This window comes from Chiloscyllium plagiosum, unplaced genomic scaffold (genome assembly GCF_037043375.1).
Source record: "Chiloscyllium plagiosum isolate Xiang-an unplaced genomic scaffold, Cpla_swu_hap1 HiC_scaffold_10, whole genome shotgun sequence".
Taxonomy (NCBI): domain Eukaryota; kingdom Metazoa; phylum Chordata; class Chondrichthyes; order Orectolobiformes; family Hemiscylliidae; genus Chiloscyllium; species Chiloscyllium plagiosum.
The window spans coordinates 104,740,547-104,752,499 of NW_028270148.1; positions in this window are offsets into that span (position 1 = coordinate 104,740,547).

Sequence of the window (11,953 nt, forward strand, 5' to 3'; positions counted from 1 at the left end):
CTTGGTGCTAAGCAGAAAGAAGTTGATGAGGCCTTCATTTCGAGTCTCCTTTGTGAACTGGAGTAGGTAGGTCAGTGACAGACAGCATTATTAATGGCTTTGAGATCTTTGTACGCTTCTGGTAGACTTATGTTGACTGAATGCAGTCATTAGCTTCAGGATTTGCAAATATATGGTCTAAAGGCACTGAAAAGAGTTGCTGTTGGTATATAAAAAGAACAACACCAGCTATCACAATAGACATTTCAGTTCCCAATAGATGGCAGCATTTTACTACTTCATGGTCATAAACCAAACAGTTTGCAAGACAACTCCCGCTGAATAAAGAAAGGGTGAAGGTTTTATGCTTTCATGATGGGCTGCATTCACTCGTTTGCTCAGCATAGCTGCCAGGATTGATTGAGATCCCATAAATCTACTGAGGCTATGACTGTTCCCATCCAGCTCCAATGTAACTGCTCAGCTACACACCACCCCCACCCACAATTAACCCTTCTCCGGGTCAGGACAGAGTTGTCTCACTTGGAGGGAGATAGGTGCCTGATTCCATGCAGATTAAATGGGTGAAAGTAGACTGAGTGGCAGGAAGAGCTCCACGACGAGGCAGCGCTCCAAATGCTTGTGATTTCAAATAAACCTGTCGAGTAGCTTTTATTTGTCATTTCTACCATATACAGCAAAAACGAGACAGCGTTGCTCCAGGACTGAGGGTCCTGGATGAAGAAGCTGGTGTCATATGACTTCCGACCTTGTCCACTGCCAGCATTATACACAGGATGATTCCGAGCTCAGTGGAGTAGAGAGAGACAAGGGAAATGTTTTAGTCCACCAAGTGGGCATCACTGGGAAGGTTGGCATTTACTGCCCATCTGCCCCAATTGCCCTTTAGAGAAGCACGAGCGAACTGCCCCTCCTGAATGTGATTGGGAAGAGAGCTGGACCATTTCGGATTGATGGTTAAGAGGTTACTGCATTTCTGACCGTCTGGACATATAAGGCCAGACCAGGTAAGGGTGGCAGATTTCTTTCTCTAAAGTGCATTGGTGAACCAGGTGGGTTCTATAACAATCTTGTATTTTTGTTTGGCGACAATTTCTATTCCAGATTTATATATTTAATGAAATTTAAATTCCCCACATGAAACACAGAGTATTAGCCTAGATCTCTGGGTTAGTGTACGCCATAATCAATATACTGTCATACCTACTATATCAATCTAGACTGCACTGCTTGTAAGGATGGAAGCGGATTCACTGGGAATGTTAGATAGGGATAAATAATAGGGATATTCGGATGAATTTGATAACTGTTTTAACAAGCTGCAGCAGTCACAGGACGTTGAATGGCCCATGCCAGCTCTAGGATAGTTACCAGTGACACTTAAATAATAACAGATCCCAATATAGTATCAAAGGATGAAACTCAATATACGCTGTTCATCTATATGGTAATCCTGTTTCCAACTTCTCACACCTCACTATTATGCAGACCTTATTGTCCCATACCCATGATTTGATGTAAAGATTGAAGTTTGAAATACAGCATACAAAGATGATGTTATCTATTTAATACATCCCAGAGCAATGCATAGGTGATGCTCACTCTAACTGTGCAACACGTTCCTCTCACAATACTTTTAAAAATCTCTGCAATCACAAAATCATGCTTATTCCAGCTCTAACTTCTTGGTGTTTCCATTTATCTTAGCTGTGAGTCATCACCCAGGCTTAAGCAATCAGGAATAGTTAGTATCAAGGATCAGAATCACATAATCAAAAGCAGAACAGTTAAACCATTGAACATTATATACAAGAGTCCAGAAGGGAGACTAAGGAGCATGGAACAGGATTAGGCCATTTAGCTCATCCAACTTGTTCAACTTTTCACAGCTCTGGCCTAGCTCCACCTTTTCCCCATATTCCTAACCTTCTTTGCTTTTCAAAATAATACCAATTTCATACTCAAAATTAAGAACTGATCTAACATTTGTCATTTACAGAAGAGAATTCCAAACCTTAATTGCATTCTTGTTTTTAGACTGACTTTGTTTATTTTGTTACAGTAAAAGTCTTAAAACATTCAGCCTTGTCCTTCAGCTCATTTCAGTCACTAACAAAACCATTGATTTTTAAAGTCACTGGTCTTAACAGAGTTTTCAATGAGTTGTTACTTGTGTATATTGTCCAGGTTAATGTGACAGCTAATTTGAATGTCCCAACGAATAATCATCTAAAGGACGATTTAATAAAATTCGTAAATGTTGAATAAAGGATAAAAGTAGTCAGAATGCAAGGATAACTCTTATCTGGCTTTGAGTAGCAGACAGACTTGTAGTTTAACATTTCATTTGAAAGATGTCTCCTTTGGCAATACTGCTTCCTTCAGTACTGTGTTAAAGTGCCAGCTCAAACTGTGTCTTCATATCCTCAAAACTCCACCCACAACTGTTACACCCAAAGGTGCTGCCACCAACACCCCAACAATTCAGAAGGGGGCTTGTGTTCTGCAATGTGACAGGCCTATCTATTTGTGTTCTAAAGTATGCTCCATGTTGTAGCTGTCCCTCTGCGGTCGGCGTGTTGAAGCAGTTTAGCAGGGACAACAGTGGAGCTACACTTGCCATTAACACGTCAATTTTCCTCCAAACTCCATTCCTGGATTTCCCACATTAGCGTGATATTCCCCACTCTATACAATTCTTCAGATATGAATCCTACAAATTATGATAATGCAGAGGGCTGATAAGGAGAGTCTTGTAGCTATTGTTGTAGCAACAACACAATGTGTTTCAAGCTTATGGCTGAATACTAATCAAAGGAAATGACAGGAAAAATTCCGGCCCTACTCGTCAAATACATATCAAACTGCAAGATATTGCAAATTTTACATCGGCATCCATTTTGTCTCTGCAAAGATTGTCTTCCTGTTGTCAAATTTCTGTCACACCCTGTGAAATCCATGTTTGAGACAGTCTGGCTATTGTCCCTGACTGGACAGGGGAACTGATTGAGTGACAGTGATGGGAAGTATCTGAAGGTAGAGCTGCAGATTCAGGCTCTACTGAGGCCCTGCTTCTCTCAAGACAGTGATGGCAAGGTCCTGATTGAAGCCCCTGTGTTTCCTCACAGACTCATATTGCTCTGTAAGGATTGTACAGGCAGCACAGTATAGACTGTACCATGGTGCTTCAATAGAGAATTACCTCATATTCTGTGGCTGTTTGAAGGAGTGTGAATGGTTTGACTTGCTGAGCTTCTTCTGTGATTCTGGCTGCCTTTTTGTATTAACACAGGAAAAAAAATACATATTTGAAGAGCGGATATTTTGACCTGTTGTGTGTTTTAAGGGACAACGTATATCTTGTGGTCATCATTAGACTCTTAAGGGGCATATATCTTTAGGAGTGGCACAGTAGCTTAGTGGTTGGCATTGCTGCATCATAGCACCAGGGACCCAGGTTTGCGTCCATCCTCGGGCGACTGTCTGTATGGAGTTTGCATGTTCTCTCTGTGACTGCATGGGTTTCCTCCAGGTGCGCCGGTTTCCCCCCACAGTGACAATCACCTGATGAAGGAGCGTCGCTCCAAAAGCTAGTGTGCTTCCAATTAAACCTGTTGGACTATAACCTGGTGTTGTGTGATTTTTAACTTTGTACACCCCAGTCCAACACCGGCATCTCCGAATCAGTCCAAAGATATGCAGGCTAGGTGAATTGGCTAAAATGTCCATAGTGTTCATGGATGTGTGGGTTAGGTGCAATAGTCAGGGGTAAATGTAGAATAATAGGTTAGGAGAACGAGTGTGGGTGGATTATTCTTCGGAGAGTTGGTGTGGGCTTGTTGGGCCGAAGGGCCTGTTTCCACACTGTAAAGATTCTACAATTACTGTGCAGTACCAGGATGTTTAAAAGTCAACCCAGTGCATTGTAAATTACGGAGAGTCTTTATAGGGATGCGTCTTTCACCTCAGCAGGTGTATGCCATTGTTTGTGCTCCACAGGAACCTTCTTTCAACCAGCTTCGACTCACTGTCTTGACATATCCCTTTGTTCCCATCTCCCTCTTGTGCTTATCTTGTGCTCCCCCTTGAATGCAGCTATGTTATTCATTTCCAGAACTCCATCTGGTTATGGGTGGCACATCCTCACCACTGAATAAAGAAGCCTTCTCTGAACTCCTTACTGAGTATATAATATCCATACAATACTTCATATTCATTCACGGGGTGTGTCCAGTATTTATTGCCTACCTCTAATTGCCCAGAGGGCAATTTAAAAGTCAACCACATTGCTGTGGAATCTGGTGTCACATGTAGGCCAGAGTAGGTAAGGATGGCAGTTTCCTTCCCTAATGGGGATTACTGAACCAAATGAATTTTTCCAACAATGGTCATCATTCGACTCTTAATTAGTGAATTTAAATTCTACCATCTGCTATGACAGGATTTGAACTCAGGTCCCGGAAACATAACCTGGGATTCTGGATTAACAGTCTTGCAATAATACTCCAGGCCATTGCCTTCCCTTGTATATGTATTATATACATACATATATATATATATATATATATATATTCACCATTGAATACATGAAGAATTACTGACAATAATAACCTAATAACCTGAGGAAGAACTTACACTGTCCTGGAATACATGTGACTCCAGACCCACAGTAATATGGTTGATTCTTAACTGTCCTCTCAGCCACTCAGTTCAAGGGTAATTAAGGATGGGCATCAAATGCTGGCCTTTCCAGCATTGTCCGCATCCCATGAAAGAATAAATAAAAGCTCTCCATTGATCTCCCACATCCTTTCTGTCCTTCCTGTTGCACATTGCCGCCTCGAACAGAAATGTAATAAACAAGTATAGGAGTAGGCCATTCAGACTCCACCAGTTTCTTCACTTCCCCTCCATCCACCTTGCCCCAGTTCCAACCTTCCAGCTCAGCACCATCCTCATGACCTGTCCTACCTGTCAATCTTCCTTCCCACCTATCTGCTCCACCCTCCTCTCAGACCTATCACCTTCCCCCCCACCTCCATCCATCTATTGCACTCTCAGCTACCTTCCCCTTCCCTCCCATTTATCTCTCCACCCCTGAGGCTCCCAGCATCATTGCTGATGATGGGCTTTTGCTCGGAATGTTGATTTTTCTGCCCCTCAGATGCTGCCTGACCTGCTGTGCTTTTCCAGCACCACTCTAATCTTGACTCTAATCTCCAGGATCTGCAGTACCCAATTCCGCCCAGTCAGCCCATTAAACCTGCCCCAACATTCAACATGGTCACGGTTGATCCTCTATCTCATTGCCAGGCACTCATGCTCTCTCCCAGAACCCCTTAGCACCCTTAGCCTCTAGAAATCTATTTCTCTCTCAGACGTAGTCGGTGATTTGGCCCCCATAACTTTCTGTGGTAATACAATTCCATTATTTCACCACCATCTGCAGGAAGAAACTTCATTTCATCTCAGATTGAATTGGTTTATGCCCAATTCTGAGACCCTGATCCCTGGTTCTGGGACACACCACACCTCTCTAATCCCAGTCATTATTCTGCATCCCATTTTTTGAGCCTAAACAGAATTATACATGTTTCAGTGAAATACCCATTTATTCTTCGAAACAGAATGCGCACCCCATCAAACCACTCTCCCCGTGTCTGCGTGGGTTTCCTCCGAGTGCTCCGGTTTCCTCCCATAGTCCAAAGATGTGCAGGTCAGGTGAATTGGCCATGGTAAATTGCCCGTAGTGTTAGGTGCATTAGTCAAAGGGAAATGGGTCTAGGTGGGTTACTCTTCGGAGGGTCAGTGTGAACTTGTTGGGCCGAAGGGCCTGTTTCCACACTGTACAGAATCTAATCTAAGCTAAACTAACCTCACATCATACAACAAATTGCCATCCCAGGAATCAGTCTGATGAAAGTTCGATTTTGATTTTATTGTCACAAGTATTTTACTGTAAGAATACAATAAAATACGGTGAAAGTGTTCATTTGTTCCCATGAAATGGCACCATTTTGAATCATTTAAGAATAAGGAAGTAAATGAAAGATATAACTTGGAGAGAGTCTATCAGACCTAAACCGGCTCATCACCATCGACGAAACCTGTGCCGCTATCCCTCCACCACCACTTCGCCGCCGTCTATGCCAATGTTGTAGCAAAATTAATAAAACTCAAATTTAGAAGCAATTCCATCAACTTTATTAAATCAAAAGCTTTTGAGAGGAGCAGCGTGATTCTGACCCTAGCCACGGGACTTAACCACGCCATCTCTCCCCGAACATCAGGTACAGCAGTTTATATAGTCTGGATGACATGTACAGCAAAAGCCCACGAAAGACGGTTTCTTGTGTTCTGCGCGCGTGCACACAGTGATTGCTAGTTCCAGGAACAGCGTACCACGACGTTGTGTTCTGTATGTATTTCTTCTTTAGTTAGTTTCTGCTTTCGCCAGACCCAGGCAACATCGGAGTCAACGATCCTCAGGCGTCATCTTTGCCGCTGGGCCGATACTCCTCCTCCACCAACACCACCGCCTCCACCACTGCCACCTACACTAGACCAACCAATGTCAGAGTCATGTCTTTCGCCGCTGTGCCCACCTCACCGTGATGCCCTTCCGCTGCCAGCGCTGGACCAACCATCAACGAGATTACCTGTCCACAGGCGCCATCTTTTGCTGCTGGGCCTACCTCGCCGACATCGCCTCTGTTGATGTAGCAGCCACCGATTCCAGGCCCTGTGCTGGCTCTGGAAAAGTAATTAATGGCTTACTCTCCTGTGGACTGGGCCTGCTTGAGGTCCGCACCCTGGGTCCACTTCAGGTCCTGCACTGGGCTCTCATTGCCACCAATGCTGTCCAAGCTCAGGATAAGGCAAGTAAATGAAAGAAAAGCAGTTGAAACGGACAAGTTCTGGCCCTGGAGCCCTACACCATTGCCATCTTGGACTGGAGGAACCAGAAGACTCTCCCTCTGCTGCACCCCCTCAGCAGAGTTGGGGGGTGGGGGGGGGGGGGGGTCTTCCAGCTCCTCCAGTCCAAGATGGTGGTGGTGTAGGTTTCAGTGATAAGTATATCTCTTCTTTGTTAAGGAGACCAAGACTGTGCACAAGACTCCAGTGTATGGTCTCACGAAGGGCATGTGTGAACTCAGAATGAAGGCCAATATACCGTTAGCATTCCTAACTGTTGAATGCATCTGCAGTCACATGGTAAACCTTTGGGAAGTCCAGCTAATCAAGGAAATCAAACATCTCCCAATCCATCCGGACCTCAGCCATATCCTTCAACCTCATCGGAAATCCCAGAAGCCCTTTAGAACCCAGAGCAATTGACCTTCAGCAATGGAGCTTCAGCCGCGGTGAAGTTTGTAATGTCAAATGAAGTTTACAATAAGTCACAAAGTAACACCTCATGAAAGATCCAACACAGAACATTCCTGTCGTTGTACTTTCCAAAACTATATCTGTACAATCCACTGTAGGCGCACGTACGTGATGCACAACTAGAAGATTAAATACCTTCCAATGTTCTGCTGAGGTTACCTACACCAGACCATGGAGTGATAAGTGACAACATATTGCCAAACAGAAGGCATCACGGTGATCTATTCCAGCATTCCTAGCACAACTATCTACTTTAAGAATCTGAATGTAAAAAATCAGAATTCCTGCTCAGCCATTAAAAAAATAATTTCTATTTAGTTTTCAATTGCACTTTGCTCAACAATATCAGTCTTTAGCTATTGTCCTAAACTAATTCTGTTCCCTTTGAGATCTAATTACAGCAGGTTACCAGCTCAATTTGAGTTAAGTCTATGGATCTTTGATCTATTTACCTAACTAGGTGATAGGCTACATATTTTAATGTCATTGTCTTTCTTCACCTTGTCACTTTCCTTCATGTTTAACACCTTTTCTGGGTTAGCCTCACAGATTCTGCAGTTGCCAAGCCTTCAATTCCTAAACTGTTATCCTCCAATGCCTTGTTTTCTCTCCTGATAACCGACAGCAGTGAATTGAAGAGACGTGCTGTCCCTAACCATCATTACCCGGCAAAACCAGGAATAACAAGCTTGGATTTTCACCAACCTGCTGTATTTTTCCTTGAAGTCACTGGGCCAGCCCCTAATGTCCTGTTGATAGCGGTTGAGCGACCAACTTGTTCAGCAACATTCTCACAGATATTCTTGGACGAATTGTCGGCTGCCTTATCTTTAGTCCACCTGAGCTTTGAGAAAATGTGCAAAGTTAATTTGTGCTCTAAAGGCCTCAGATTGAACTCTAACCGCTTTTCTGTTTGCTGAGAGAGATTTAATCTGCCAAATGGACCACATAGGTCACAGGGAATGTATCATTCCTTCACCCTCCCTACCTCCTCCCTCTCATGCTTTGCCTCTTTCATTGCAGGTCTTGCTGAGATTAGGAATGTATGGCATTAAGGTCAAAATGTATCTGGCCATTCTATAGCTCATTACATCAATGCACAATTTGTGGCTCCCATTTCCTTGTTTAAATCTGCAGGCAAGGCATCATAAAAGGAAGAAATTTCCAATATGTAATTTGGTTTTTGATCTACTTTGATTTGCAAATATTCTTCAAAGGGTTCAGAAATGTGTCAGTTTTCGACTGAGATACCTCATCAAAAATACTCCCAAACAACTTCCTCTTTATTGTCCTCTGACTTTTGTTTATATTTTGCTGGCTTTTTTGGCATTTTGCACAGACCCTTTCCACCAGACCATGCCAATTATATGTGGGTGTGCCAAAGGCTTTTTAACATGGGAAATGATCAAATCTGAGGTCTGTCCTGTCATTACAGATTCCCTACAGTGTAGAAGCAGGCCATTCAGCCCATTCAGCCCACACCGACCCTTCAAGAGCATCCCATCCATCCCTGAATTTCCCATGACTAATTCACCTAACCTGCAAATCCCTGGACTATGGGCAATTTAGCATGGCCAATCCACCTAACTTGCACAGCTTTGGACGGTGGCAGGAAACAGGAGCACTTGGAGGAACCTCACACAGACACCGGGCCAATGTGCAAACTCTACACAGACAGGGTGGAATCAAACCTGGGGCTCTGGTGTTGTGAGGCAGCAGTACTAACTACTGAGCCACCATGCACCCCTTGCCAAACACTTTTCTCTCTCTCTCATACACACACTCTCTCTCTCTCTCTCTGACCCCTGAAATTCTTGAAACAGGGATATTGAAGCATTCCACAACAGTCACAGTGTGACTGAGCAATTCAACACAAAGCTAAGATGAAGCCTTGAGCTGTGATTCCTTCAGACCACACTGTAAAGACAAGTTATACGTTGCTTCTGCAATCTTCCCCAGGGATGAGAATTATAAATACACTCTGGAATTTGAGGTGACTTCAAGTCCGTAGATCTTCTCCAGTCTCCCACTACACCTCTGGCAGGAGAGTGGTGAGACCACCAAGGGAATAGGCACAGGAAGAAGCCAGTTAGTTCCTCATGCTTGTTAAGCTATGGAACAGTGTTGAGGTTAATCTATAGCTTGACTCCATAAAGGCAATTTTGCCCCATATCCCTTCAGCTAACTGAGTGTTAGATATTTTCTAACTAGCCTATGCAGAAGTGTTACTAGAAATCTCTGGAGCAGGTGGGACTTAAACTTCCTGACTCAGAGGTAGGGACACTACCACTGTGTCACAAGTGCCCACTAACCCATTTTAAAATTAATGACTGATATAGCTTCAATTGCTATTTGTGGAAAGGGAGTTGCAATGCTCTTGATGAAGAAACATTTGCTAATTCCACTCTCTGAAAGGGCTTGTCCTAATATTCCAAATATATCCTCTCTTCCTATAATCCCTAAATAGCTAAGCTGTTCTTTCATAATCTACATATCTCTTCCCCCTTATTATTTTGAAACTTTGGTGAAAACACTGCCTAACCTTTCTAAATTCCAGGGAATCCAACCCTAGTTGTTTACCCTGTCTTTATAACTTAATCCCTGGAGCCCAGGTATCAATCTGGTTAGCCCACCTAATGCAATGTTCAAATTGATATTTTGACAGGAGAAATTCCTATAGGAGTTCACTCAAAACAAACTGCACGTAAATCATCCAAGTCAACAATTTTTATCTCTTCCAGGCTAGATTTCAACCCAGTTTGAAAGCTTTCGGCCATAGTATTTTCAATACTCCAAGTGTGATCTCACCAAGATTTTGCCAAGCCTGAAAATTGCCTTCTTCCCCCATGTATTTAGATTCTCGAGATATACAAGCCACCATCAATTTTCCTTTTAATTATTTTCCAGAGTACTTCGTGAGATTTTAACATGTGGGGCACCTGGGGATCTCTTCAGATTTCCACCGTTGATGACATTTCACCATTTACATTCCAATCTTCTGTGCTTTTTACTTCCAAAGTAGATCATTTTGCCCACATTGAAACACATTTGCCATAGTTTGCTTGTTAACTCAATCCATTTCTTTGTCATTTATACAGTCTTTGGGTCAAAAGCAAATTTGGGTATGTGATTCTCAATGGCATCATCGAACACTAATGAATGCAGTGGATAGTTGACACTGCCCAACACAAATCCTTCCAGGACACCAATAGACCCATTCTGCTTGACTTTTAAATTCATTCAGGGAATGTGGGCTCTGGTGGCTAAGTCAGCGTTTATTACCACCACTAATCGCCCTTGAGACGGTTGTGTTGAGAATCCTTCTTGAACGCCTGCACTCCACTTGCTGGTAGCAAGGGAAGGTCCAGGATTTTGACCCAGCAACCTTGTTTCCAAGTCAGGAAGATGATTCATTTGCAAAGGAATTTGCAGGTGGTCGGGTTCCCATGCAACTGCTGTCCTTGTCCCTCCAGATAGCAATAGTCATGTTTTTGGAAGGTCCGATTTCAAGACCCTTGTGAATTTCTGCAGTACATCTTGCTGATAGCACACACTCCTGCTACTGCACATCAATGATGGAGGGAGTTAATGTTTGTAGATATGATGCCAATCAGGGGAAATGCTTTCTTCTGAATAATGTCAAACCTCTTGGGTATTGATGGAGCTGCACTCCTCCAGGTCAATGGGAAATATTCCCTTACACTTCTGATGTATGCTTTGTAGATGGTAGACAGAATCTGGGGAGTCAGGAGGTGAGTTGCTCACTGCTGGATGCCCAGCCTCTGATCTGCTCTTACAGCTACAGCGTTTTAGTCTAGTCAGTTTTTGGTGAATATTATTCCTCACAATGTAGGTAATGGAGGGCTCAGTGATAGTTCTGACATTGAATGTCGAGGGGCCGTGATCAGATTCTCTTTTGTTAGGGATGATCATTGCCATAAGCTTGCTTGGTGTAATATTACTCGTCACCTGATAGCTCAGGCCTGGATATTGTCCAGATACTTCTGCGTTTGGACATGGACTGCTTCAGTGTCTGAGGAGTCGTGAATGGTGATGAACATTGGCCATCATGCAAACATCCCCACTTCTGACCTTTCAATCGACAGAAAGCCATTGATGGAGCAGCTGAAGATGGTTGGACCTAAGACAATACCCTGAGGAACTCTTGCAGAGATGTCCTGGAGCTGAGATGACTGACGTCCATCAACCACAACCATCTGCCTGTTTGCCAGGTTGGATTCCGACCATTGGAGACTTTTGCTCATGATTCCCATAATGCTTTGTTTCGATTGGGCTCCTTGAGGCTACATTCAGCCAAATGCGGCCTTGTTGTCAAGGATGAAAACAGGAATTGTTGGAAATTCTGAAGAAGGGTCACTGGACCTGAAGCATTAACTCTGATTTCTCGCCCCAGAGGCTGCTGGACCTGTTGAGATTTTCCAGCAACTTCTATTTTTGTTTCAGAATTCTAGCAATTGTAGTCTTTGTTTTGATGTCAAGGACATTTACTCTCATAGCATCTCACCTCTGAAGTTCAGCTGTTTTGTCCACATTTGAACTGATT